The following is a 15,794-nucleotide window of genomic DNA, read 5'->3' on the forward strand; positions in this document are numbered from 1 at the left end:
CTCGAGGCATGTGTTTACACAGTACAAGTGATCTCCTCCCAGACAGAACACTAAGAAAATATTGGAAGTTCCTCTTGACTCTGGTTGTGAAGCATTTAGTGAGACAAGGAAGAGAATCCAATAATTCAAAAAGTTCAAAATGCAAAACTAGTCAAGACTTTATGCAAGAATGCAACATTTAGTACTTCAGAAAATCATCCATCCTTGGTATTTTTGTGAATTGTTTTGTTTTGGTTTTTGCAATGAAGAGTAATTTTGTGTGCTGAATGTCATGCTTCTGAGTTTTTGCAATAGTTGTGATGTCTTGGATGTTTGCAATTTTTTGAACAAGTTAATGCCCCTAGTTGAGTGTGCCTCTTGATATGATCATGTACAGTGATTTCCAAGCCATGGTAGGATGTGGTAAGAGGATATATATAGACAAAATCAGGATAGTGACTACACTAAGTATGTCCCGAATGGATTTTGGGCTAAATGTCGAGCGATGGCCGATAGTGTTTGTATGGATAAAATGGTATGGAGATAGATAGAGGAGCCATTCTTTCACAAGAGCGCCTGTTTACCAAGTTTTCACCATTTGTTTTTTATTTGTACTCTCTGTTTTTGCTTTTTCTGGATTTTTTGATTTTTTTGTTTTTGTTTTTTTATTATTATAATTATTTTGGCTTTTTCGTGCACTAGGCCACTTAAGTGTAGTACCTCTTTAGATGAATGTTGTTGGTTGGTTCATCGAGCACATCTCCGTCAGAATTTGTTAGCTGATAGGCACCTGATCCATAGACTGATATGATAACATCGGGACCCAACCAGTTAGGTTCAAATTTCCCTTTCTTTTCTCGATCTTGCTGATTTCTTGGATTTTCTTTGAGGACTAGGTCACCAACCTTGAAGTTGCGGGGAATGACCTTATGATTGTAGCTCCTACACATGCGTTGTTGATATGCTTTAAGATGAGTGTAAGCATGTTGGCGTCTTTCATCTAATAGCTCAAGTTCTTGCAGTCGGTTAACTCGATACTCTTCATCTGGGATTAAGCCTTTCAAAGAGACTCTAAGAGATGGGATTTCTACCTCCAGGGGTAAAATTGCTTCTGATCCATATACCAATGAGTATGGTGTTGCTCCTGTAGGTGTGTGGATGTTGGTTTTGTATGCCCAAAGTGTTGGATTGAGTTGCACGTGCCAATCTTTGCCTGCATCATTTACTGTTTTCTTTAGGATTTTTAGTATTGTCTTGTTTGATGCTTCTGCTTGACCATTTCCCTGTGGGTAATATGGTGTAGAGAACCTATGTTGGATTTTGAATTTTTCACATAGTTCTTGGACATCTTGATTCTTGAAGGGTCATCCATTATCCGTGATGATTGAACTTGGAATACCATATCTGCAGATTAGATAATTGAGGATAAAAGAGGCAATTTGTTTCTCGATTATTGTGGTCATGGGAACTGCTTCTATCCATTTGGTAAAATATTATGTGGCAGTTATAATGAACTTGTGTCCATTTGAAGATGAAGGATGAATTTTGCCTACTAAGTCTCATCCCCACTGACAAAAGGGCCAGGATGTTGTAAATGGCTGCAGTTCCTGTGCTGGTGCATGTATCAAATTGCCATGGATCTGGCATTTAGGACATTTCTTGGCGAAATGATATGAGTCTTTCTCCATTGTAGGTCAATAGTATCCCATCCTTAGAAGCGTTTTAGCAAGAGTAGTGCCACTTGAATGTGTGCCACAAATACCTTCGTGAAGCTTGTGTAAAGCAGAATCGGAATCATTACGATCAAGGCAACGAAGAAGAGTACCATCGAGACCTCGACGATACAAAGTATCAGCGGTAAGGGTGTAGCGGGCAACTTGTCGGATAAAGTTACGTTTTTGGTTACGGGATTGGTTAATGGGTAAAATATTGTGCTTGAGGTAGTCGTATATTGGTCCATATAACGGAGAATCTGAACCAGTCAAGGCATAGATAACCTGGGATTCAGAGTGGTCATAGGCGGGGGAGAACAGTTGCTCTACCAGGAACTCGTAACGACTCTGCTGCTCTGGAATTTGTAGTAGTGAAGCGATTGTAGCCATTGCATCGGTGGCTTTGTTGTTCAACCTTGGTATTTGCTCGAAGGTGATGTGCACAAAATACTGTTTAAAGTCATCTACCATTCGTTTGTAGGGTAGTAGCTTGTCATCCTTTGTCTGATAGTCGTTGTTGATTTGATGGACAACTAGTTGCGAGTCTCCATAGACCTTTAACTCTGTGATTTTCCATTCTACGGCCATTTTGATGCCTATGACCAGTGCCTCACATTCAGCCACATTATTTGTGCATGGAAACATGAGCCTATATGATCTTGGTATAGTGTGTCCTTCAGGAGTTATGAACAAAATGCCAGCCCCTGAACCATGTTGTGTATAGGATCCATCAAAGTATAAGGTCCATTGTTTAGTAGAAAGAGTAAGAACGTCCCTGTCTGGAAATTCGATCTTCATGGTGTGTTTGCCTGGGAGTGGTGCTTCAGCCAACTGATCTGCAATTGCTTGTCCCTTGATGGCTCATCTTTCTATTTATTGGATGTCAAAATCACTGAGAATCATGACCCATTTAGCCAATCAACCTGTAAGAGCTGCCTTGCTGAGTAGATATTTGAGAGGATCAATTTTTGCTACTAGCTTGATGGTGTGTGCTAGCATATAATGTCGGAACTTTTGAGATGCGAAGACCACTGTTAGGAAAGCCTTTTCAATGAATGTATAGTTGAGTTCATAGCCATTCAATGTCCTACTGATATAATATATGGCGCGTTCCTTTCCTTGTTGATCTTCTTGTGCCAATAGTGCCCCCAGTGATATATCGGTTGTTGAGATATATAAAATAAGAGGCTTTCCTACGACTAGTGGTACCAGAACTGGTGGATTCATCAGGTACTGCTTGATTTGGTAAAAAGATTCTGCACACTTAGCCTCCCATTTGAATGGTACATTTTTGTGTAGTAAATGGTTAAATGGTAGACTTTTATCTGCTAGCTAAGCGATGAATCACCGGATTGATTGAAGTCGGCCTTATAGAGATCTGAGTTGATTGATATTCTTTGGTGGTGGCATGTCCATAATGGCTTGTACCTTTGTTGGATCTACTTCAATACCTTTTGCTGAGACAATGTAGTCTAGTAACTTGCCTGATGTAACCCCGAAGACACACTTCTTAGGGTTGAGTCTGACTTGGAATTTCTCCAATCGATCAAAAATCTTTGTTAGGATGCTAAGATGTTCAGCTCTAGTGAAGGATTTAGCTAATAAATCATCCACATAGTCTTCCATAAATGTGTGCATCATGTCATGGAATATTGTGGTCATTGCTCTTTGATAGGTGGCCCCTGCATTCTTTAAGCCAAAAGGCATAACATTCCAACAGTACGTTCCCCAAGGACAGGTGAACGCGGTTTTATCTTGATCTTCAGGAGCTATTTTGATTTGATTATAGCCTGAGAAACCATCCATTAGTGAGAGCATTGTGTGGCCTGCTGTAAGATCTACAATTATGTCGATACTGGGCAGAGGAAAGTCATCCTTTGGACAAGCTTTGTTGACGTCTCTGAAGTCAGTGCATATTCTGATACTACCATCTGGTTTTGATACTGGAACAATGTTGGAAATACATTCTGCATAGTCAATGGGTCGAATGAATCCGACGTCTAATAATTTCTTTAGTTCAGTTTTGACCATGAGTGCCACTTGTGGATTCATCTTTCGTAGCTTTTGCTTGACTGGTTTAGCTCCTGTAGAAATGGACAAGTGATGCATGATTAAGTGTGGATCTACTCCAGGCATATCAGCATATGACCAAGCAAAGTTGATTTGTTGTCCTTTAAAGAAGATGATGAATGCTAATCTTTCTTCCTCTGTCAGAGATTCTGCAAGGTGTATGTTTCTGGCTGCTTCTGTGGTACCAATGTTGATTGATTGAGTAGGCTCAATCAAAATGGGTGATCGCTCATGAAAGTGCTCAGGAAGAGTGTCAAGTCTCCCATCGTTAGGTGCCTTAAAAAGGTTTTCACCCTTAGATGCGTCCTTTATTTTTATTTTTTTGTGATCTAGGGCTGCCATTGACTGGTTTTTAGCATCAGATCCTTTACTTGGTTTATTTTTGTGACTGAGAGACTTGGCACTCCCTGATTGACAGATATCGTTATTTCGTTCACTGGTAGAGCCTGTTTCTGGATTTACGGTACATAGGTAATGGATAATAGATTCATCATCTGGGAAAATTGGTATATCATGGATTTCAGGTTCATCCTAGTCGATGAGGTCAGGAAAGACAAGTGGTAAGGAATCATTGGGTGGATCAAGTTCGGCTACTATGAGTGTTAGGACAGAGTTTGCATCATGATGGGCCTTGGTTTTAAAAGAGTCCAGGATTTCATCGAGGTCCTCGATGGTATTATCTTCCACATAGACTTGTTCATAATGTTTCTGTTCACTTTCCTTGGCGTCATAGATATTTGGTGGTCCAAATTCAAGAGGTCTATCTTTTGCGTTATGCTCTTCTTGAGAAAGAGATATAGAATCAGTATCATCAGGGGTATCTGTAGTAGCATTGGAGCAGGTACCCCATTCATATTCATTGGAATCTGTCTCATAGGCATCGTCCCAGATTCTAGCTGTGCTGTAAACAGGTATGTTGTATGGTGAAAACAAATCTTTGATGATGGATACCATTTTGATGGTTTTTTTAGATTCTATATCAGATCCGTCTTCTACTTGCTGGATTTGTTCATAGACTGTGCTTCCTCGGGGAGGAATAATGGTATCGGGAGATGACATGGTTTGTTCTTGAGATATTGGTGTTTGAATATGAGCTACTACTGTAGATAGGGCCCTTTTATGACTTAGAAGCTTTTCCTGATGCAACTTCTGATCTTGATGTTCCCGTGCCTTGCGGATTGTTTCTACTGATTCAAAGAGTGCTTCTTGCTAGGATTCTTCTTTGTACTTCTTCTTTTCCTTCCATTGAGGTTTTGTAGTTGTGTGTGGTGGCTGTTTCAATAAGAATGTGAGTTTAGAACCCAATCCTGCTTTGTTTCTACTAGGTTGTGAAGGAAGATCTATAGGTTCCGTGACTCCTTCTTTGCGTTTCCCAATAGGTCCTTTACCACCATATCCCATTTGCTTCATGATTAAATAGCCTTTTCCATACAGGTGTGTTGGTAAAACAATGTCTAGAATAGCTGCTCTATGATCTTCTTCCTCATCTTTGTATAGCCAGCTAAGAACGTCTTTGTCTTCTGATTCATGTGCCAGAGTACCCAATTGGATGAAGGTACCATCAAATTTAGTGATGGGCTGAGTAGCCAGATGTGTTGATGTAGTAGGCAAACCATGCAATCTAGGTGATGTTGGCAATTTAGCCAAACATAAAGGCTCCAGAGAATATTCTCCCATGCCTTGGTCTTTGATTTGCATTTTCTGTTTGAAGTCTCCCCATAAGGAGTTGGATTTTGCTGTTGGTGGATCTGATGTTGAAGATCGCTGCTTTTCTCTATTATGAGGAACCAAACTATCTTGGGCTGTCCCCATTGCGTTGCAATGTTGAAATGGATTGTGATCAGCTAATATGGAGATTTCTTGTCCATCATAAGGAAACTTGACACACTGGTGATACGTAGAAGGTACTACTTGCATTTCATGTATCCAGGGTCGTCCTAACAAGATATTGTAGGTTAGATCAATATCTAAGACCTGACATATAGTATCCTTTTGTATTGGTCCTACTTGAATAGGTAATATCACTGTGCCTTTAGAGGATCTTTCCTCATCATCATATGCTTTGATAGTGATCTTTTTGCAGGGATCAATAGATTCTTCTGAGAAGCCTAATGCACGAATAAGCTTTAAAGTACATATATTAAGTCCAGCTCCTCCATCTATTAAGACTCTTTTTACTCGGTGTTTGCAAACAATGACTTCAATATGGAGAGGAGTATTATGCGGATGACTCAAGGAAGTATTATCATGCTCTGAGAAGGTGAGGTTATGAGGTCCTGTCATATGGGCGACCATGGCTTGAAATCTGTCTGTATCCAGATTTTGGGGTACATTTGTGTCCAATAGCGCTTGCTCCAATATGTCCTTGTGCTTTGGTGATAGTTTCAATAATTCCAGGATAGATATCTGAGCTGGAGTCTTGCGTAGTTGGCTAACCAAGTCATATTGGATTTTTGGTGTGGTAGTTGTAGGTGCAGTATGTCCCTTCAAGACATATTTTTGAGTTCGGGTTGTTACATTGACATATTCATGATCATGCCGATCTCGAATGGTGATGACATTGACTTGATGATCTTTAGCTGAGATGTGGTTGATGGTGTTGTTGTAGATGTGATTAATACGAGCTCCGCATGTATCATCTAAAGTTGATGCTCCATCTTTGCTGTAATTTGGGAGAGGATTTTTGAAGGCTCTGTGATCACCATTTGTTTTGAGACCATCCACCGTTAAGTCACCTCGATCAATCATGTCCTGTACTATGTGTTTCAATTTCATGCATTCGTTTGTTTTATGACCCTTGTTGCGATGGAAATCACAATAGTGTGAATCATTCCACCAAGGTGGTTTGATTGGGGGTTCATAGTTGTTGATTGGAGGCAAAGAAAGAATCTTGTTTGCCAAAAGCTCTTTGAATGCGGATTCTAATGATTGTCCCAGTGGTGTGAAGATACGCTTTTGGAAATTGTTCGTGTTGTTGCGTGAATTGTTGTTAGGTCCTGGATTTATGTTTTTGCTTTGAGTATCGTTGGTGTTGTTTGTGTTGAGTTGTCCTTGATCATTGTTGGGTGCATATGTGTTAGCACTGGGAGTAGCATTTTTAGAATTTTTTGTATTTTGAGGATTTCCATATAATGCAAGCACTGGTTGCTTAGATTTGGGATCATATGATTCATTGTTGCCTTCGTTTTTGTTTCGGGTCCAAAATCAAGATTTGTCAAGGTTGGTGTTGTTCTGATTATTGTAGTTTGATGAGTTTGTTCCTTCCTTGTAGAATTTGAGTGTTCCCTTTTTGACACATGCTTCCTCTACTTGAATGCCATTTTCAATCAATTTAGCGAAAGATGGTATGCATTGAAGCTTTAGTCTATAACTCATTTCGCCATTTAAGTTATCAATGAAGATTTCCATTTTCTCCTTTTCGAGAATATCTCGAGGATACCGTGATACCATGCGTCGCCAGCGTTGAAGGAACACCATGAATGTTTCGTTGTTCTTTTGTTTGGTGTTGCAAACAAATAGCATGGTTATGGCGTGTTGGATGTTGTAGGAATAGTGTGTTATGAATTTGTTAACCAATTCATCAAATGATCTGACAAGTGGTGAGATTTTGGATAACCATTCCATGGTTTGCCCTCCCAAGCTTCTCGGGAATAACCTCATCAAATAGGTGTCATCATGAGCAAATTCAAGGCTCAGTGTGCAAAATTCTCGAACATGATCTCGGGGATCACCTTTTCCATCATATTTATCAAATTTGGGAACATCTGAGTTTGGAGGAAAAGGCACCATGTTCAATCTTCTGTCAAATGGATAAGGACAGATTTCGTTTAAAGAGTATCGTACTGTTGTCCCTTGTTGCATATCTTGTATTTGTCTTTGCAACATTTGCATTTGTTGAGTAAGAGCAACCAAAGGCGCATTATCTTGCTGAGGGAAGAGTTCTTGCCTTGTATTGGTTCTCAGCTGAAAAGGTGTAGTAAATGGTATATTTTGCTCTAGTGTTTCGAGTTCAGGTATACGCATTTCTGGTATGCATTGTTATGGAATGTGCTGCTCTGGAATATGTTGCTCAGGTATGTGAGTTTCTTCTTCTCTTTGTTGTTCTTGATATGCATATTGTCGAGACCCAGTTTGAAAAATGTTTGTGTCGAAATCTTCAGGAAGTTTAACGCCTTTACTTGTGAGCATGAGCAGATACTTTTCTTTGTCATTTTCCATGACCTTTTCTACAAGCTTTTGGAAGGAAGGGTTTTCTTGACATTCCTGAAGAAGTGCTTCAGTAATTTCAGGTTCTTCTAAGGGTGGAACCTCAAAAGGATTTGATAATCTTCGATTCATACTTGATTCTGCGTGTGTCTCGCTTTGTTTGTCTCGTTGAGAGCGAGTAACAGACATTTTAGTAGAAACTTTCAGTGATGAAAGGGACAAAATCCGCTTCGATGTGTTGCTTAGGTGTTGGTGGTTCTGGTTGAGATGTGTTATATGTGATGCACTCGTCGGGCAAGAATGCTGGATTGATCCTTCTGCCGCAGTTGATGGTTTGATTAAAAGTAGACTTTTGACAGTATGCTCTTGTTTTCAAAGGTTCTTTGTCAAATTCGCTAGATTTGTTTTGGATATACTGTTTGATGTGATGAAGGAATACCCGATGAGATTTGAAGAGTTGACGATTGATGTATAAAAATTTATTTCTCTTGATGAATTTGAAAAAACTAGGTTGTTGTTTCTTCAACGTGATGTTACGATAAAGGTTCTTTCTTCTCAGAATAAGGGGATTAGTCATGCATGAGTGGTCAATGGCTTCCTTTGATTTGTTTGGATTTAGTTGATTTTTGTTTTTGAAAATATCAAATCTTACTTTATCAAAGTGAAGGTTTAGATGTCCCTTCATGACAAAGCATGTCAAATGATATGGATAAAAGTCTCCCGATTTGGAAACTTGATTTGACAATTTGAAAATTCTAAACAAATGTTTTTGAGATAAAATCCGTAAGATGGTAAAGGATTCTGTTGATACTGATGATGTAATTTTTCGGATTATGATAGGAGAGACATCCTCGATTGCGCGATTCGTTTTAAGATTCTGACAACGTTCGTTTTTGTCACAAATTTGGTTCAAGAAATAGTTTTAAGTGGTTTGTTTGTCACTCTGTTGTGATGAAAAAATGATTTTTGATGAAAAATGCTTCTAAAAATGATTTTGAAAATTTCAAAAAATTTCCAGTTTTGCTCTCTATTTTTCTATTTTTGATCACGTGTTATAACAGAGTCTATATGCGCTACCTAAATTTTTTGATGCGCTAAAAGAATAAGCACATGCGCTTGGCTACCCTCAGACACGCACTAAAGTTTGGATGTTTTTGAAAATTGTTGTTTAACTGTTGGAGAAGCTATGCCCTATTCTGGGCCTGTCACGCGCTATCTGTTTGACTGTATGCGCTAAATTTTGGTTTCCAAACGCTAAGTTGTTGCTTCAATGCGCTAAAGTTTGGACTATTTAAAAATTGTTGTCGAACTGTTGAAAAAGTTATGCGCTACCCTGTGCCTGTTACGCGCTATCTGTTTGACTATATGCGCTAATGTTTAGTTTCTACGCGCTAAGATGTAGCTTCCACGCGCTAGATCATTGTTGGGATGCGCCAATGGACTTGACACTGTTTTGCCTTTGGATGAAAACGCTAATGTTTTGAACCAACACGCTAACTTGAGGTTTGGAGGCGCCAACAAAAGTATTCCACGCGCTAAAAGATTGCTCTGATGCGCTAAACTACGCTGATTTTTCCTTTTGGTTGATTTCTTGTGTATTTTGAATTTTGTTGTAAAATTTTCAAATGTGATGGATGATTTTCTGAAGTAATAAATGCAAGCACAGCACAAAAAGTACAACCATTTTGCCTAATCTAACAAAAAGTGTATGTTCTTGCGAGGATGTGTTCAAATCCCCAATGTTTTAACAGGTTTGGATACAAGTAATACACTTCAGAAAGACTCTTTAGTCAAGGGTCATAAATAACATCATAGCCCACTAGTCTCGATACTTCATCAGCTCAAACAACCGTGTCACCCCCTAGAGGGCGCCCGTTTTTTTGCCTTTTGCCAGAAATTAACCCAAAGTGAATCGCTTCACAGTTGAGTAGTTATCTTGGGAGATATATGGTGAGTAATCTTGGGCGCAGATTCTTCCCCACCCTTGCACTATGATGTTATAAATGTCTGGTTACTGACTCGGCTCAAAGTTTCTATTTCTATGGTTTGTTATCAGGCTTCCCGTTCGGCCATCAGTGATAAACTCCCTTAGGAGGCTTCCCAACCTTTAGAACAAAGGTTTTACGTATCTCGAGGATACTGGGGGAAGGCTAATCACTGCGCGCAACCGTTGAAAAGGACTTTCGTCGCTTTCCACATTTGATTATAGTGGGTTGGAATTCTTGGCGTCAAATTCGTTCCCCACTTAGGTCGTTCACTTCACACCGGCCATAAACGGCTTTAAGAGTTGATTGCAACTCCTCGAGAAGGTAGGCCTGCTAAAGGATGTAAATGCTTGAAATAATGAAAGCTGTAAGAGTGGTCTGGATTTTTGATCACCCAGTTAAGGGGAAAGCATATTCCTTCCACTTTCGAGACAAAGCAATCAAGTTGGTTTATTTTATCCTTTCAAATCAGTGATTTGCTAAAAATCTATGCGGAGATGTTGCTCCACAAAAACATGGTGTTCATTTTATCCTTTCAAAGCAATAATTGTCTGAGCTATGAAAAAGAAATGGTCAACAAAGCAAATTCGATGTTTTGATCAACAAAAGAAATCATTACAAGGGGAAGATCTTCCCTCTTTAGTTGTAACTGACTCTAGACTTGTGTGATTCTTTTTCTTGACAGAAATTTGAAGTGAATCCTTTTATGCACCAAAGGATGGTGAAGTTCGTTTTAAATCCCTTTGTTGCAAAAATGAAAATTGTTTTGTTGTGGTTCGTTTTACAGCCCAAAGTAAGGTGAGTTCAATTTTCTTTAACTAGAATTAAAAGGACTTTAAATTTTAACTAACTCAAACAAGCTAGTAAAATTTAAACAATTTATAATTTTAAAAAAAGTTACCAAGCTCCACCCCCTGCAATAAAATGTCAGAAATCCTGCAAAATACCACCACAATAGTTAGAAAAACAAAGAATTTTGTGGACTTCAACAAGTCTAAAATTTTACTTTTCGGTTACAATTTTTGTTTCTACGCGCTACATAACAGACTGCATGCACTATGAGATACCCTTGATGCGCTAAAACTAAGTACCAACGCACTACTCTGTTGTCTGAATGCGCTACTCTGTATGTTGGAAGTGTTGTTCTGTCTTTTTTTTCTCTCTCGCTGGGACCTGCAGGAAAATTGGAAATTTGATGTGCTAACATTTGAATCTCACGCGCTGGATGATGACCTAAAAGCGCTGAACTATGGGATGGATGCGCTATTCTGTTTTCTGCATGCGCTACTCTGTGTTTCGCCCGCGTCGAGACCTACAGGAAAATATTAGGGGGAGTCACGCGCTAAAGAAAGGACTCGAAGCGCTAGATTATAGACCCCACGCGTTAAACAGTGAGCGGGATGCGCTAGACTGTTAATCAGATGCGCTAGGGAATGTTTTCCATGTGCTGATTCCTGTTTCCCGCGGACCTGCAAAAATGATTAGTTTGAAAAACCGATTTGTTATTTGGGGTCGGGCCCCATGGTGGGCGCCAGAAATGTATGCGGGAAAAGTGGGCTGATAAAACTCAATATGTGAAAATATGTGATAATACTAGTTCACACACACACACAGGACTTCTTGGTGTAAGCTATGGAGTAATAACATATTACTCAGCTTCCCAAGGTGGGTCCCATGGTTCTCTATCTCACAATGTTCCTCAAACCAATGTTTTTGATCTCAGATCACTGAGTAAAATGGTTTAGGGATGGCAAATGCAAGAACGAGGGATGCACTGATAGTTTTTAGAATGAGATGTGTTAAGCTATGTATGATCTTAGAAATGCAATAAACTAGATGATAAGGTGACAAGATTAGTATGAATACTATCCTAGCATACTATATTTAGTCTATGATTGAGCTAAAATGATAAAGAAATTATTCTAAACATGCATATTAGTCTAATTCCTGATCTAAAAGAGGCTAAATGATGAGCATATATGAAATGAGAAAGCTTGAATGTATTTGAGCATAAGTGTGATGCTACAAATTTAAAGGATGATTTCAAATGGAGGAATGAGAGCTCTATTTATAGCAAGAATAGGGCAATGGATGGTTAGGATTGAATGGTTTAATCAAGGGTTGAGTTTGAAAGTTGGGGATCCATGTTTGTAATTGGCACCAATGAAATGGTGACAAGTGTCAACATAGGGTTGGATTGAGAGAAGGGGTTGGAGACATTGAATGCCTGAGAAGACCTCATGGTTATCTAGAGGCTAAGGGTTAAGTCTAAATTAAGATTACCCACTTGATTAAGAGTTAATCCAAGGATAACTCTTTGTGCAAATGATTAAGAGATAATCATGGTCAAAGCATTAATGGCCTGATGAGACCCTTGGGTTGGATGAAGGTTGAGTCAAAACAAATGTTTTAACCATGTAGGAGGGTTTGAGTTAACCATTAATGGTTATTAGAGACTTTGGGGATTAAGTGGTTGAAGGTTGGAAGCCTTCAATGGTTATTAAAGACTTTGAGCCATTTAGTGGTTGAAGGTTGAAAACCTTTAATGGTTATCAAAGACTTTGAGGGTTTGAGAAGTGACTTCCCTTTGCTTAGGGATGTGACAAATTTTAGAGGAAGGGTTAGGTTAATTAGAAGCGATTAGAAGATTCTAGAAAGGATTAGAAAGGGGTTTGGGGTTTTGCAAGTGGATGGAGGGATAATAGGATTTAATTGAAATAAAGTATTTCATTCAATTTGGTTGCAATTAAATAAATTTGATTTATTCAATTTGAGATAACTATTTAATTAAATTTGAATTTAATTAAAAGTGGATAGGGGGGTTTAATTGAATAAAATGATTTATTCATTAAATGGGTATAGTGAATTTAATTTAAATAAATTGAGTAATTTACTTAATTAAATAGAAGAATGTGGATAATTTAATTAAATTGGATTTAATTAAATAGAGAAATGAACATAAAATATTCATTTAAGAATATGGTCATTTTTATACGTCTACACATATATGTATATATACATATATACATACATACATATATGTATGTATGTATATGTATCTATGTATATATATCTATATATATATATATGTATGTATATATATACACATATACACATATATATACGTATGTATATATGTATGTACATACATACATACATACATACATACATATATATATATATATGTATGTATGTATGTATGTATGTATGTATGTACATGTATATACATATATATATATATACATACATGTGTGTGTGTGTATGTATACATACACACACACACACACACACACACACACATATATATATATATGTATATACATGTACATATATACTGTATGCGGGAAAAGTGGGCTGATAAAACTTAATATGTGAAAATATTGCAAAATGACTTGTCCACACACACACACGGGACTTTTTGGTGCAAGCTATGGAGTAACGTAGTATTACTCAGCTTCCCAAAGTGGGTCCCATGGTTCTCTATCTCACAATGTCCCTCAAACCAATGTTTTGCTCTCAGATCACTGAGCAAAATGGTTCAGGGATGGCAAATGCAAGAACGAGGGATGCTCTGATAGATTTTTAGAATGAAATGTGTTATAAGCTATGTATGATTTTAAAATGTAATAAACTAAATGATAAGATGACAAGATTAGTATGAATACTATCCTAGCATACTATATTTAGTCTATGATTGAACTAAAATGATAAAGAAATTATTCTAAACATGCATATTTAGTCTAATTTCTGATTTAAAAGAGGCTAAATGATGAGCATATATGAAATGAGAAAGCTTGAATGTATTTGAGCATAAGTGTGATGCTACAAATTTGAAAGATGATTTAAAATGGAGGAATGAGAGCTCTATTTATAGCAAAAATAGGGCAATGGATGGTCAGGATTGAAAGAGTTGATCAAGGGTTGAGTTTGAAAGTTGGCGATCCATGTTTGCAATTTGCACCAATGAAATGGTGACAAGTGTCAACATAAGACTGGGTTGAGAGAAGGGGTTGGAGACATTAAATGCCTGAGAAGACCTTAGAATTATCTAGAAGGTAAGGGTCAAGCCTAAGTTAAGCTTACCCATTGGATTGAAAGTTAATCCAAGGATAAACCCTTGTGCAAGTGATTAAGAGATAATCATGGTCAAAGCATTAAAGGCCTGATGAGACCTTTGGGTTGGGTGAAGGTTGAGTTAAAACAAATTCTTTAACCATGTAAGAGGGTTTGAGTTAACCATTAATGGTTATTGAAGACTTTAGGGAATTAAGTGGTTGAAGACTTGAAGCCTTTAATGGTTATCAAAGACTTTGAGGAATTAAGTGGTTGAAGGTTGGAAGCCTTTAATGGTTATCAAAGACTTTGAGGGTTTGAGAAGTGACCTCCCCTTGGTTAGGGATGTGACAAAGTTTAGAAGATGGGTTAGGCTAATTAGAAGCGATTAGAAGATTCTAGAAGGGATTAGAAAGGGGTTTGAGATTTTGCAAGTGGATGGAGGGATAATAGGATTTAATTGAAATAAAGTATTTCATTCAATTTGGTTGCAATTAAATAAATTAGATTTATTCAATTTAGGATAACTATTTAATTAAATTTGAATTTAATTAAAAGTGGATAGGGGGGATTTAATTGAATAAAATGATTTATTCATTAAATGGGTATAGTGAATTTAATTGAGCAATTTACTTAATTAAATAGAGGAATGCGGGTAATTTAATTAAATTGGATTTAATCAAATAGAGAAATGAACATAAAATATTTATTTAGGAATATGGTCATTTTTATACGTCTACATTTTGCCCCTCTTTGAAGTGACGTGTGTGCACATGTTATTTCAAAGAAAATGATGTTTTATCATGATTTATGATCAAATGCAATTTTTGTGTCGCTCTTTTGATTTGCAAGTCGTGCCCCAGATTTGATTTGATGTGTGATGCCCTAGATTTGATATTTTGATGGTGATACCAGATTTGATTTTATGTGTGATGCCCCAGATTCGATATTTTGATGGTGATGCCCCCTCAGGAGATGAATCAATTTTGTTTTTTGAAAATTTTTGATTTGATATGATGAGTTGCGTACCTTGTTTCAAGTTCAATGTGTGAAGCTTGATTTGTGTTACAAGCTGATGTGGGTTGGAAACTTGAGTTGTGTTACAAGCTGATATGGGTGGGAAACTTGAGTTGTTTTACAAGTTTATGTGATTGTGGAGACTTGAGTTGTATTACAAGTTTTGATATGGTTTTTGATAACTTGAGTTGTTTTACAAGTTGATATGAAATGATAGGATTTTGAACTTGATGTAGATGAGCAAATTATTTCATGTGGTTGATGTGAGTTTGATTTTGATATCTTTGTTTTGATGTGGAAACTGATATTGGATTTGATGTTGAGATTTGATATGATAATGCCCCCTTGGGAGATCGTTCGTGCACACAAAGCATGAATGATCTCTCGGAAGAAGAAGAATGTTGTTTGAAAGATAGAAGAGTAGATAGTGATGGCATGCATGGGTTTGATAAGATTGATTAGATTGATTGGAAGGAGAGCAAGTCTTGTTTCAGGTATGACACCTCCTATATAAGACATGGATGATCGAGCGTCTGGTTTCAGGAATGATATCGCCTGTATAAGACATGGATGATCAAGCATCTGGTTTCAAGAATGATACTGCCTGTATAAGATATGGATGATTGAGCGTCTGGTTTCAGGAATGATACCGCCTGTATAAGACATGGATGATCGAGTGTCTGGTTTCAGGAACAATATATCTTGTATAAGACCAATCAAAATGCCTGGTTTCAGGAACGATATATCCTGTATAAGAGCTGATCAGAACATC

This window comes from Cryptomeria japonica, chromosome 1, assembly GCF_030272615.1.
Source record: "Cryptomeria japonica chromosome 1, Sugi_1.0, whole genome shotgun sequence".
NCBI lineage: Eukaryota > Viridiplantae > Streptophyta > Pinopsida > Cupressales > Cupressaceae > Cryptomeria > Cryptomeria japonica.